The 10,346-nt window shown below is 39.9% G+C and overlaps 1 pseudogene across 1 annotated transcript; it reads left to right on the forward strand.

The window, feature by feature from the left end:
* Nucleotides 1-6,802: 6,802 nt before the first annotated feature.
* On the forward strand, nt 6,803-9,997 carry LOC125158244 (cytochrome c oxidase subunit 1-like; annotated as a pseudogene). Its single transcript, XR_007149295.1, has one exon. The product of XR_007149295.1 is annotated as a cytochrome c oxidase subunit 1-like (transcript).
* Nucleotides 9,998-10,346: the final 349 nt, after the last annotated feature.

Consider the following 10,346-nt stretch of genomic DNA (forward strand, 5'->3'; position numbering starts at 1 on the left):
ACGTATACACGTATACACGTACACACGTACACACGTACACACGTACACACGTACACACGTATACACGTATACACGTATACACGTATACACGTATACACGTACACACGTACACACGTACACACGTATACACGTACACACGTACACACGTATACACGTACACACGTACACACGTACACACGTACACACGTATACACGTACACACGTATACACGTACACACGTACACACGTACACACGTATACACGTATACACGTATACACGTACACACGTATACACGTATACACGTACACATGCAAACACTTTGATTTAGTAAATAACTAGCTTAATCAAACCCCCCTTACCCCCCGTTAACCTTATTTATAATAATACGTGTCTATTTATGTCTTGCCAAACCCCAAAAACAAGACTAGACCGTACCTTAGCATAAGGCCTGAAAAACGCTTATAAACTTTACCAATCCCCTGTCACTACTAGCTATTAATACTAAATCATAACTCTGTTCGCAGTTATCTATAGATACGCTAACCTGATCTCTAACTCATCCCTATTGGACAACATCCTACATACCCAAATTAACCCCACGTCCCAGTTAATGTAGCTTAAACATACAAAGCAAGGCACTGAAAATGCCTAGATGAGTCGCCAGACTCCATAAACATAAAGGTTTGGTCCTGGCCTTTCCATTAGTTATTAATAAGATTACACATGCAAGCCTCCGCATCCCGGTGAAAATGCCCTCTGAGTCACCTAGTGACCTAAAGGAGCCGGTATCAAGCACACAACCACAATAGCTCATGACACCTTGCTTAGCCACACCCCCACGGGATACAGCAGTGATAAAAATTAAGCCATGAATGAAAGTTCGACTAAGCTATATTAAACAAGGGTTGGTAAATTTCGTGCCAGCCACCGCGGTCATACGATTAACCCAAACTAATAGACCCACGGCGTAAAGTGTGTTACAGAGAAAATTATACTAAGGTTAAACTCTAACTAGGCCGTAAAAAGCTACAGTTAACATAAAAATACAACACGAAAGTAACTTTAATATCTCCGACTACACGATAGCTAAGACCCAAACTGGGATTAGATACCCCACTATGCTTAGCCCTAAACTCAGATAGTTAACTTTAACAAAACTATCCGCCAGAGAACTACTAGCAACAGCTTAAAACTCAAAGGACTTGGCGGTGCTTTACATCCCTCTAGAGGAGCCTGTTCTATAATCGATAAACCCCGATATACCTCACCATCTCTTGCTAATTCAGCCTATATACCGCCATCTTCAGCAAACCCTAAAAAGGAAAAAAAGTAAGCACAAGTATCTTAACACAAAAAAGTTAGGTCAAGGTGTAGCCCATGAGATGGGAAGCAATGGGCTACATTTTCTAAAATTAGAACACCCACGAAAATCCTTATGAAACTAAGTATTAAAGGAGGATTTAGTAGTAAATTCGAGAATAGAGAGCTCAATTGAATTGGGCCATGAAGCACGCACACACCGCCCGTCACCCTCCTCAAGTGACAATCTCCAAAAAACCTATTTAAACCACTATACCCACAAGAGGAGACAAGTCGTAACAAGGTAAGCATACTGGAAAGTGTGCTTGGATACAAGATGTAGCTTAAACAAAGCATCTGGCTTACACCCAGAAGATTTCATATTAAACTGACCATCTTGAGCCAAAACTAGCCCAAACACCCATAAACACAACTAACACTAGAAAATAAAACAAAACATTCAGTTATCCTTAAAAGTATAGGAGATAGAAATTTAACTTGGCGCTATAGAGAAAGTACCGCAAGGGAAAGATGAAAGATAGAATTAAAAGCACCATACAGCAAAGATTACCCCTTGTACCTTTTGCATAATGAATTAGCTAGAATAACCTAACAAAGAGAACTTCAGCTAGGTCTCCCGAAACCAGACGAGCTACCCATGAACAATCTACCACAGGATGAACTCGTCTATGTTGCAAAATAGTGAGAAGATTTGTGGGTAGAGGTGAAAAGCCTAACGAGCCTGGTGATAGCTGGTTGCCCAGAACAGAATCTTAGTTCAACTTTAAACTTACCTCAAAAACCCTAGAATTCTAATGTAAGTTTAAAATATAATCTAAAAAGGTACAGCTTTTTAGAATTAGGATACAGCCTTTATTAGAGAGTAAGCATAAATGCAAATCATAGTTGGCCTAAAAGCAGCCATCAATTAAGAAAGCGTTCAAGCTCAACAATAAAAACACCTTAATATCAAAAATATGCAACCAACTCCTAACCCAAAACTGGGCTAATCTATTTAACAATAGAAGCAACAATGCTAATATGAGTAACAAGAAATATTTCTCCCTGCATAAGCTTATATCAGAACGGATAGCCACTGATAGTTAACAACAAGATATATACAACCCAACCATAAACAAAATATCAAACCAATTGTTAACCCAACACAGGTATGCAAATTAGGGAAAGATTAAAAGAAGTAAAAGGAACTCGGCAAACACAAGCCCCGCCTGTTTACCAAAAACATCACCTCTAGCATTTCCAGTATTAGAGGCACTGCCTGCCCGGTGACACTAGTTAAACGGCCGCGGTATCCTGACCGTGCAAAGGTAGCATAATCATTTGTTCCCTAAATAGGGACTTGTATGAATGGCCACACGAGGGCTTTACTGTCTCTTACTTCCAATCCGTGAAATTGACCTTCCCGTGAAGAGGCGGGAATATAACAATAAGACGAGAAGACCCTATGGAGCTTTAATTAATCGACTCAAAGAGACCCTACTAACTTAACCGACAGGAACAACAAACCTCTATGTGAGCCGACAATTTAGGTTGGGGTGACCTCGGAGAACAAAAAAACCTCCGAGTGATTTAAATCTAGACTAACCAGTCAAAAGTATTACATCACTTATTGATCCAAAAACTTGATCAACGGAACAAGTTACCCTAGGGATAACAGCGCAATCCTATTTCAGAGTTCATATCGACAATAGGGTTTACGACCTCGATGTTGGATCAGGACATCCCGATGGTGCAGCAGCTATCAAAGGTTCGTTTGTTCAACGATTAAAGTCCTACGTGATCTGAGTTCAGACCGGAGTAATCCAGGTCGGTTTCTATCTATTAAATAATTTCTCCCAGTACGAAAGGACAAGAGAAGTAAGGCCCACTTTACCAAAGCGCCTTTAACCAAATAGATGATATAATCTTAATCTAGACAGTTTATCCAATCATATTACCCGAGAGCTCGGGTTTGTTAGGGTGGCAGAGCCCGGTAATTGCATAAAACTTAAGCTTTTATTATCAGAGGTTCAACTCCTCTCCTTAACAACATGTTCATAATTAATGTCCTCTCACTAATCATCCCTATTCTTCTCGCCGTAGCCTTCCTAACTTTAGTTGAACGAAAAGTACTAGGCTACATACAGCTTCGTAAAGGACCAAACATCGTAGGACCATATGGCCTACTCCAACCCATCGCAGACGCCGTAAAACTCTTCACCAAAGAACCCCTCCGACCCCTTACATCCTCCATATTTATATTCATTACAGCACCAATCCTAGCTCTCACACTAGCCTTAACCATATGAATCCCTCTACCCATGCCATACCCACTCATTAACATAAACCTAGGAGTATTGTTCATACTAGCCATATCAAGCCTAGCTGTTTATTCCATCCTATGATCAGGATGAGCCTCAAATTCAAAATACGCCCTAATCGGAGCCCTACGAGCCGTAGCCCAAACAATCTCATACGAAGTCACACTAGCCATCATCCTCCTATCAGTACTACTAATAAATGGATCTTTCACACTAGCCACACTAATCACCACCCAAGAGTATATATGACTAATTATCCCTGCATGACCCCTAGCCATGATATGATTTATCTCAACCCTAGCAGAAACCAACCGAGCCCCATTTGACCTAACTGAAGGAGAATCAGAACTAGTCTCCGGATTTAATGTAGAATACGCAGCAGGCCCCTTCGCCCTATTTTTCCTGGCAGAATATGCTAACATCATCATAATAAATATTCTCACAACAATCCTATTCTTCGGAGCATTCCACAACCCTTATATACCAGAACTATATACCGTCAATTTTACAGTAAAGACCCTACTCCTGACAACCACTTTCCTATGAATTCGAGCATCTTACCCACGATTCCGGTACGACCAACTAATACACCTCCTATGAAAAAACTTTCTACCCCTTACTCTAGCCCTATGTATGTGACACGTATCACTACCCATTATTACAGCAAGCATTCCGCCCCAAACATAAGAAATATGTCTGACAAAAGAGTTACTTTGATAGAGTAAAACATAGAGGTTTAAACCCTCTTATTTCTAGAATTATAGGAATTGAACCTAATCCTAAGAATCCAAAAATCTTCGTGCTACCATATTTACACCATATTCTAAAGTAAGGTCAGCTAAATAAGCTATCGGGCCCATACCCCGAAAATGTTGGTTTATACCCTTCCCATACTAATCAAACCCTCCATTTTTATTATCATTATATCAACCGTTATCTCAGGAACTATAATTGTAATAACAACCTCCCACTGACTTATAGTCTGAATCGGCTTTGAAATAAACCTACTAGCCATCATCCCCATCCTCATAAAAAAATATAACCCACGAGCCATGGAAGCAGCCACAAAATATTTCCTAACACAAGCAACTGCCTCCATAATCCTAATGATAGGAATCATCATCAATCTACTGCACTCAGGACAATGAACTGTATCAAAAGACCTCAACCCCATAGCATCTATTATAATAACAATCGCCCTAGCAATAAAACTAGGACTAGCCCCATTCCACTTCTGAGTACCTGAAGTCACACAAGGAATTTCTATACCATCAGGCTTAATCCTACTAACATGACAAAAAATTGCACCACTATCTATCCTCTACCAAATCTCACCCACCATTAACCCCAACCTACTTTTAACAATATCTATCATGTCAGTTATAATCGGAGGCTGAGGAGGCCTTAACCAAACACAACTACGAAAAATCATAGCATACTCCTCAGTCGCCCATATGGGCTGAATAACAGCTATCATAATATATAGCCCTACAATGATAATCCTAAACCTAACCATCTACATCACTATAACACTAACCACCTTTATACTATTTATATACAACTCTACCACAACAACATCATCCCTATCACAAACATGAAACAAAACCCCCTTGATCACTTCACTCATCCTAGTATTAATAATGTCCCTAGGCGGCCTTCCTCCACTCTCTGGATTTATTCCAAAATGAATAATCATCCAAGAACTGACCAAAAACGAAATAATCATAGTACCAACATTACTAGCCATAACAGCACTACTCAACTTATACTTTTACATACGACTAACATACACCACCGCACTAACCATATTCCCCTCAAACAACAGCATAAAAATAAAATGGCGATTTGAATGTACAAAAAAAATAACCTTCTTACCTATCCTAATCGTAATATCAACCATAATACTCCCACTCGCACCAATATTATCCATTCTGGATTAGAAGTTTAGGTTAAGCCAGACCGAGAGCCTTCAAAGCTCTAAGCAAGCCTCACAGACTTAACTTCTGCACATAAATTACTCTAAGGACTGCAAGAACTTACCTCACATCAATTGATTGCAAATCAAACACTTTAATTAAGCTAAGTCCTCACTAGATTGGTGGGCTCCAACCCCACGAAATTTTAGTTAACAGCTAAATACCCTAATCAACTGGCTTCAATCCACTTCTCCCGCCGTCTAGAAAAAAAAGGCGGGAGAAGCCCCGGCAGCGCCAAGCTGCTTCTTTGAATTTGCAATTCAACATGACATTCACCGCAGGACTTGGTAAAAAGAGGACTTGAACCTCTGTCTTTAGATTTACAGTCTAATGCCTACTCGGCCATTTTACCTATGTTCATAAACCGCTGATTATTTTCAACTAATCATAAAGATATTGGCACTCTTTACCTTCTATTTGGTGCCTGGGCCGGTATGGTAGGGACTGCTCTCAGTCTCCTAATCCGGGCTGAACTAGGCCAACCTGGCACACTATTAGGGGATGACCAAATTTATAATGTAATCGTTACTGCTCATGCTTTTGTAATAATTTTCTTTATAGTGATACCCATTATAATTGGAGGATTCGGAAACTGATTAGTCCCGTTAATAATTGGAGCACCCGATATGGCGTTCCCCCGAATGAATAATATGAGCTTCTGACTCCTTCCTCCATCCTTTTTACTCCTACTTGCTTCATCTATGGTAGAAGCTGGAGCAGGAACTGGGTGAACAGTATACCCACCCCTAGCCGGCAACCTGGCCCACGCAGGAGCATCCGTAGATTTAACTATTTTCTCACTTCATCTGGCAGGTGTCTCTTCAATCTTAGGCGCTATTAATTTTATTACCACTATTATTAATATAAAACCCCCTGCCATGTCTCAATACCAAACACCCCTATTTGTTTGGTCAGTTCTAATTACTGCTGTTCTGCTACTTCTATCACTCCCAGTTTTAGCAGCAGGAATTACCATGCTACTAACAGATCGAAATCTAAATACCACATTCTTTGATCCTGCTGGAGGAGGAGATCCTATCTTGTATCAACACTTATTCTGATTCTTTGGTCACCCAGAAGTTTATATTTTAATTCTACCTGGTTTTGGAATAATCTCACATATTGTTACCTACTACTCAGGTAAAAAAGAACCCTTTGGCTACATGGGAATAGTTTGAGCCATAATATCAATTGGCTTTCTGGGCTTTATTGTATGAGCCCATCACATGTTTACTGTAGGAATGGACGTGGACACACGAGCATACTTTACATCAGCCACTATAATCATCGCCATTCCTACTGGGGTAAAAGTATTTAGCTGACTGGCTACTCTTCACGGAGGTAATATCAAATGGTCCCCCGCTATGTTATGAGCCTTAGGCTTTATTTTCCTATTTACCGTAGGGGGCTTAACGGGAATTGTACTAGCAAACTCCTCATTAGATATCGTTCTTCACGATACATATTACGTAGTAGCTCACTTCCACTATGTCTTGTCAATAGGAGCAGTATTCGTTATCATAGGAGGCTTTGTTCATTGATTTCCCTTATTCTCAGGATATACTCTCGACAATACTTGGGCAAAAATTCATTTCACAATTATGTTCGTGGGTGTCAACATAACATTCTTCCCTCAACACTTTCTAGGCCTATCTGGAATGCCACGACGTTACTCTGACTACCCAGATGCATATACAACTTGAAATACGATCTCCTCAATGGGTTCTTTTATCTCACTAACAGCAGTTATGTTAATAGTCTTCATAGTGTGAGAAGCTTTCGCGTCTAAACGAGAAGTGGCCATAGTAGAGTTAACCACAACTAATCTTGAGTGATTACACGGATGTCCCCCTCCATACCACACATTTGAAGAACCAACTTATGTATTATTAAAATAAGAAAGGAAGGAATCGAACCCTCTTAAACTGGTTTCAAGCCAATACCATAACCACTATGTCTTTCTCAATCAAGAAGTATTAGTAAAACAATTACATAACTTTGTCGAAGTTAAATTATAGGCTTGAATCCTATATACTTCTATGGCATATCCCTTCCAACTAGGTTTTCAAGATGCTACATCTCCTATTATAGAGGAACTCTTACATTTCCACGATCACACATTAATAATTGTATTCCTAATTAGCTCCTTAGTCCTTTACATTATCTCATTGATATTAACAACCAAGCTCACGCACACAAGCACAATAGATGCCCAAGAAGTAGAAACCATCTGAACTATCTTACCTGCCATTATCCTTATTCTTATTGCCCTGCCTTCCTTACGAATTCTTTATATAATAGACGAAATCAACAACCCCTCCCTCACAGTAAAAACCATAGGACACCAATGGTACTGAAGCTACGAGTACACCGATTATGAGGACTTGAACTTTGACTCTTACATAATCCCCACTCAAGAACTAAAACCAGGAGAACTCCGGTTACTAGAAGTCGACAATCGAGTGGTTCTGCCAATAGAAATAACTATTCGCATGCTAATTTCATCAGAAGACGTACTACACTCATGAGCCATCCCATCCCTAGGTCTAAAAACTGATGCCATCCCAGGCCGACTAAATCAAACAACCCTGATAGGAACACGACCTGGCTTATATTACGGTCAATGCTCAGAGATCTGCGGCTCAAATCATAGCTTCATGCCCATTGTTCTTGAATTAGTCCCACTGACATACTTTGAAAAATGATCTGCATCTATACTTTAAATTCATTAAGAAGCTAAGTCAAGCGTTAACCTTTTAAGTTAAAGACTGGGAGTTTAAATCTCTCCTTAATGACATGCCACAGCTAGATACATCAACCTGATTTACTACTATTATATCAATAATTATAACACTATTTATTGTATTCCAACTAAAGATCTCAAAGTACTTATATCCATCAAATCCAGAACTTAAGTCCACAACTACACTAAAACAGCTCAACCCCTGAGAAAAAAAATGAACGAAAATCTATTCGCCTCTTTCACTATCCCAACAATAATAGGACTACCTATTATTATCTTAATTATTATATTCCCAAGTATTCTATTTCCTTCACCCAATCGACTAATTAATAATCGCCTAGTCTCACTGCAACAATGATTGGTACAACTAATATCAAAACAAATACTGGCCATCCATAATCACAAAGGACAAACCTGAGCCCTAATACTAATATCCCTTATTTTATTTATTGGGTCAACAAATTTACTAGGCTTACTACCCCACTCGTTCACTCCAACTACCCAATTGTCAATAAACTTAGGAATAGCCATCCCACTATGGGCTGGCGCTGTAATTACTGGGTTTCGCCACAAAACTAAAGCATCTCTGGCCCATTTCTTACCACAAGGAACACCTATTCCCCTAATCCCTATGCTTGTAGTCATCGAGACTATTAGTCTCTTCATCCAACCCATAGCCTTGGCCGTACGACTTACAGCCAACATCACCGCAGGCCACTTACTAATACATTTAATTGGAGGAGCCGCTCTGGCCCTAGCAAACATCAGCACCTCCATTGCTTTAATTACTTTTATTATCCTTATCCTACTGACGATCCTTGAATTTGCCGTAGCTCTAATCCAAGCCTATGTCTTTACCCTACTAGTAAGCCTCTATCTACATGATAACACTTAATGACCCACCAAACCCATGCATACCATATGGTCAACCCCAGTCCATGACCACTTACAGGGGCTCTCTCAGCCCTCCTAATAACCTCAGGCCTAGCTATCTGATTCCATTACAATTCAACACTACTACTAGCCCTCGGAATAACTACCAACTTATTGACTATATATCAATGATGACGAGACATCATCCGAGAAAGCACATTCCAAGGCCACCATACTCCCATCGTTCAAAAAGGTCTTCGATATGGGATAATCCTTTTTATTGTCTCAGAAGTATTCTTTTTTGCAGGCTTCTTCTGGGCTTTTTACCACTCAAGCCTAGCCCCAACCCCTGAGTTGGGAGGATGCTGGCCACCAACAGGCATTACTCCCTTAAATCCTCTGGAAGTTCCACTACTTAATACCTCCGTACTTCTAGCCTCCGGAGTATCAATTACCTGAGCCCACCACAGTTTAATGGAAGGAAACCGAAAACATATACTCCAGGCATTATTTATTACAATCTCTCTAGGAATTTATTTTACACTCCTACAAGCCTCCGAATATTATGAAACATCATTTACTATTTCAGACGGAGTTTACGGGTCCACCTTCTTCATAGCCACAGGATTCCACGGACTACATGTAATTATCGGCTCTACTTTCCTAATCGTATGCTTCTTACGCCAACTAAAATATCACTTTACATCTAATCATCATTTCGGATTTGAAGCTGCTGCTTGATATTGACATTTCGTAGACGTAGTTTGACTATTCCTATACGTTTCCATCTATTGATGAGGATCTTGTTCCTTTAGTATTAACAAGTACAGTTGACTTCCAATCAACCAGTTTCGGTATAACCCGAAAAGGAATAATAAACGTAATACTCGCCTTACTCACCAATACACTCCTATCCACATTACTTGTACTTATCGCGTTCTGATTACCTCAATTAAACATCTATGCAGAAAAAGCAAGTCCCTATGAATGCGGATTTGACCCCATAGGATCTGCCCGCTTACCCTTTTCCATAAAATTCTTCTTAGTAGCCATTACTTTTTTATTATTCGACCTAGAAATCGCACTATTACTCCCCCTCCCATGAGCCTCACAAACGAGCAAGCTATCAACTATACTCACTATGGCCCTTCTAC

The sequence above is a fragment of the Prionailurus viverrinus genome, unplaced genomic scaffold (assembly GCF_022837055.1).
Source record: "Prionailurus viverrinus isolate Anna unplaced genomic scaffold, UM_Priviv_1.0 scaffold_195, whole genome shotgun sequence".
In the NCBI taxonomy this organism is placed as follows: domain Eukaryota; kingdom Metazoa; phylum Chordata; class Mammalia; order Carnivora; family Felidae; genus Prionailurus; species Prionailurus viverrinus.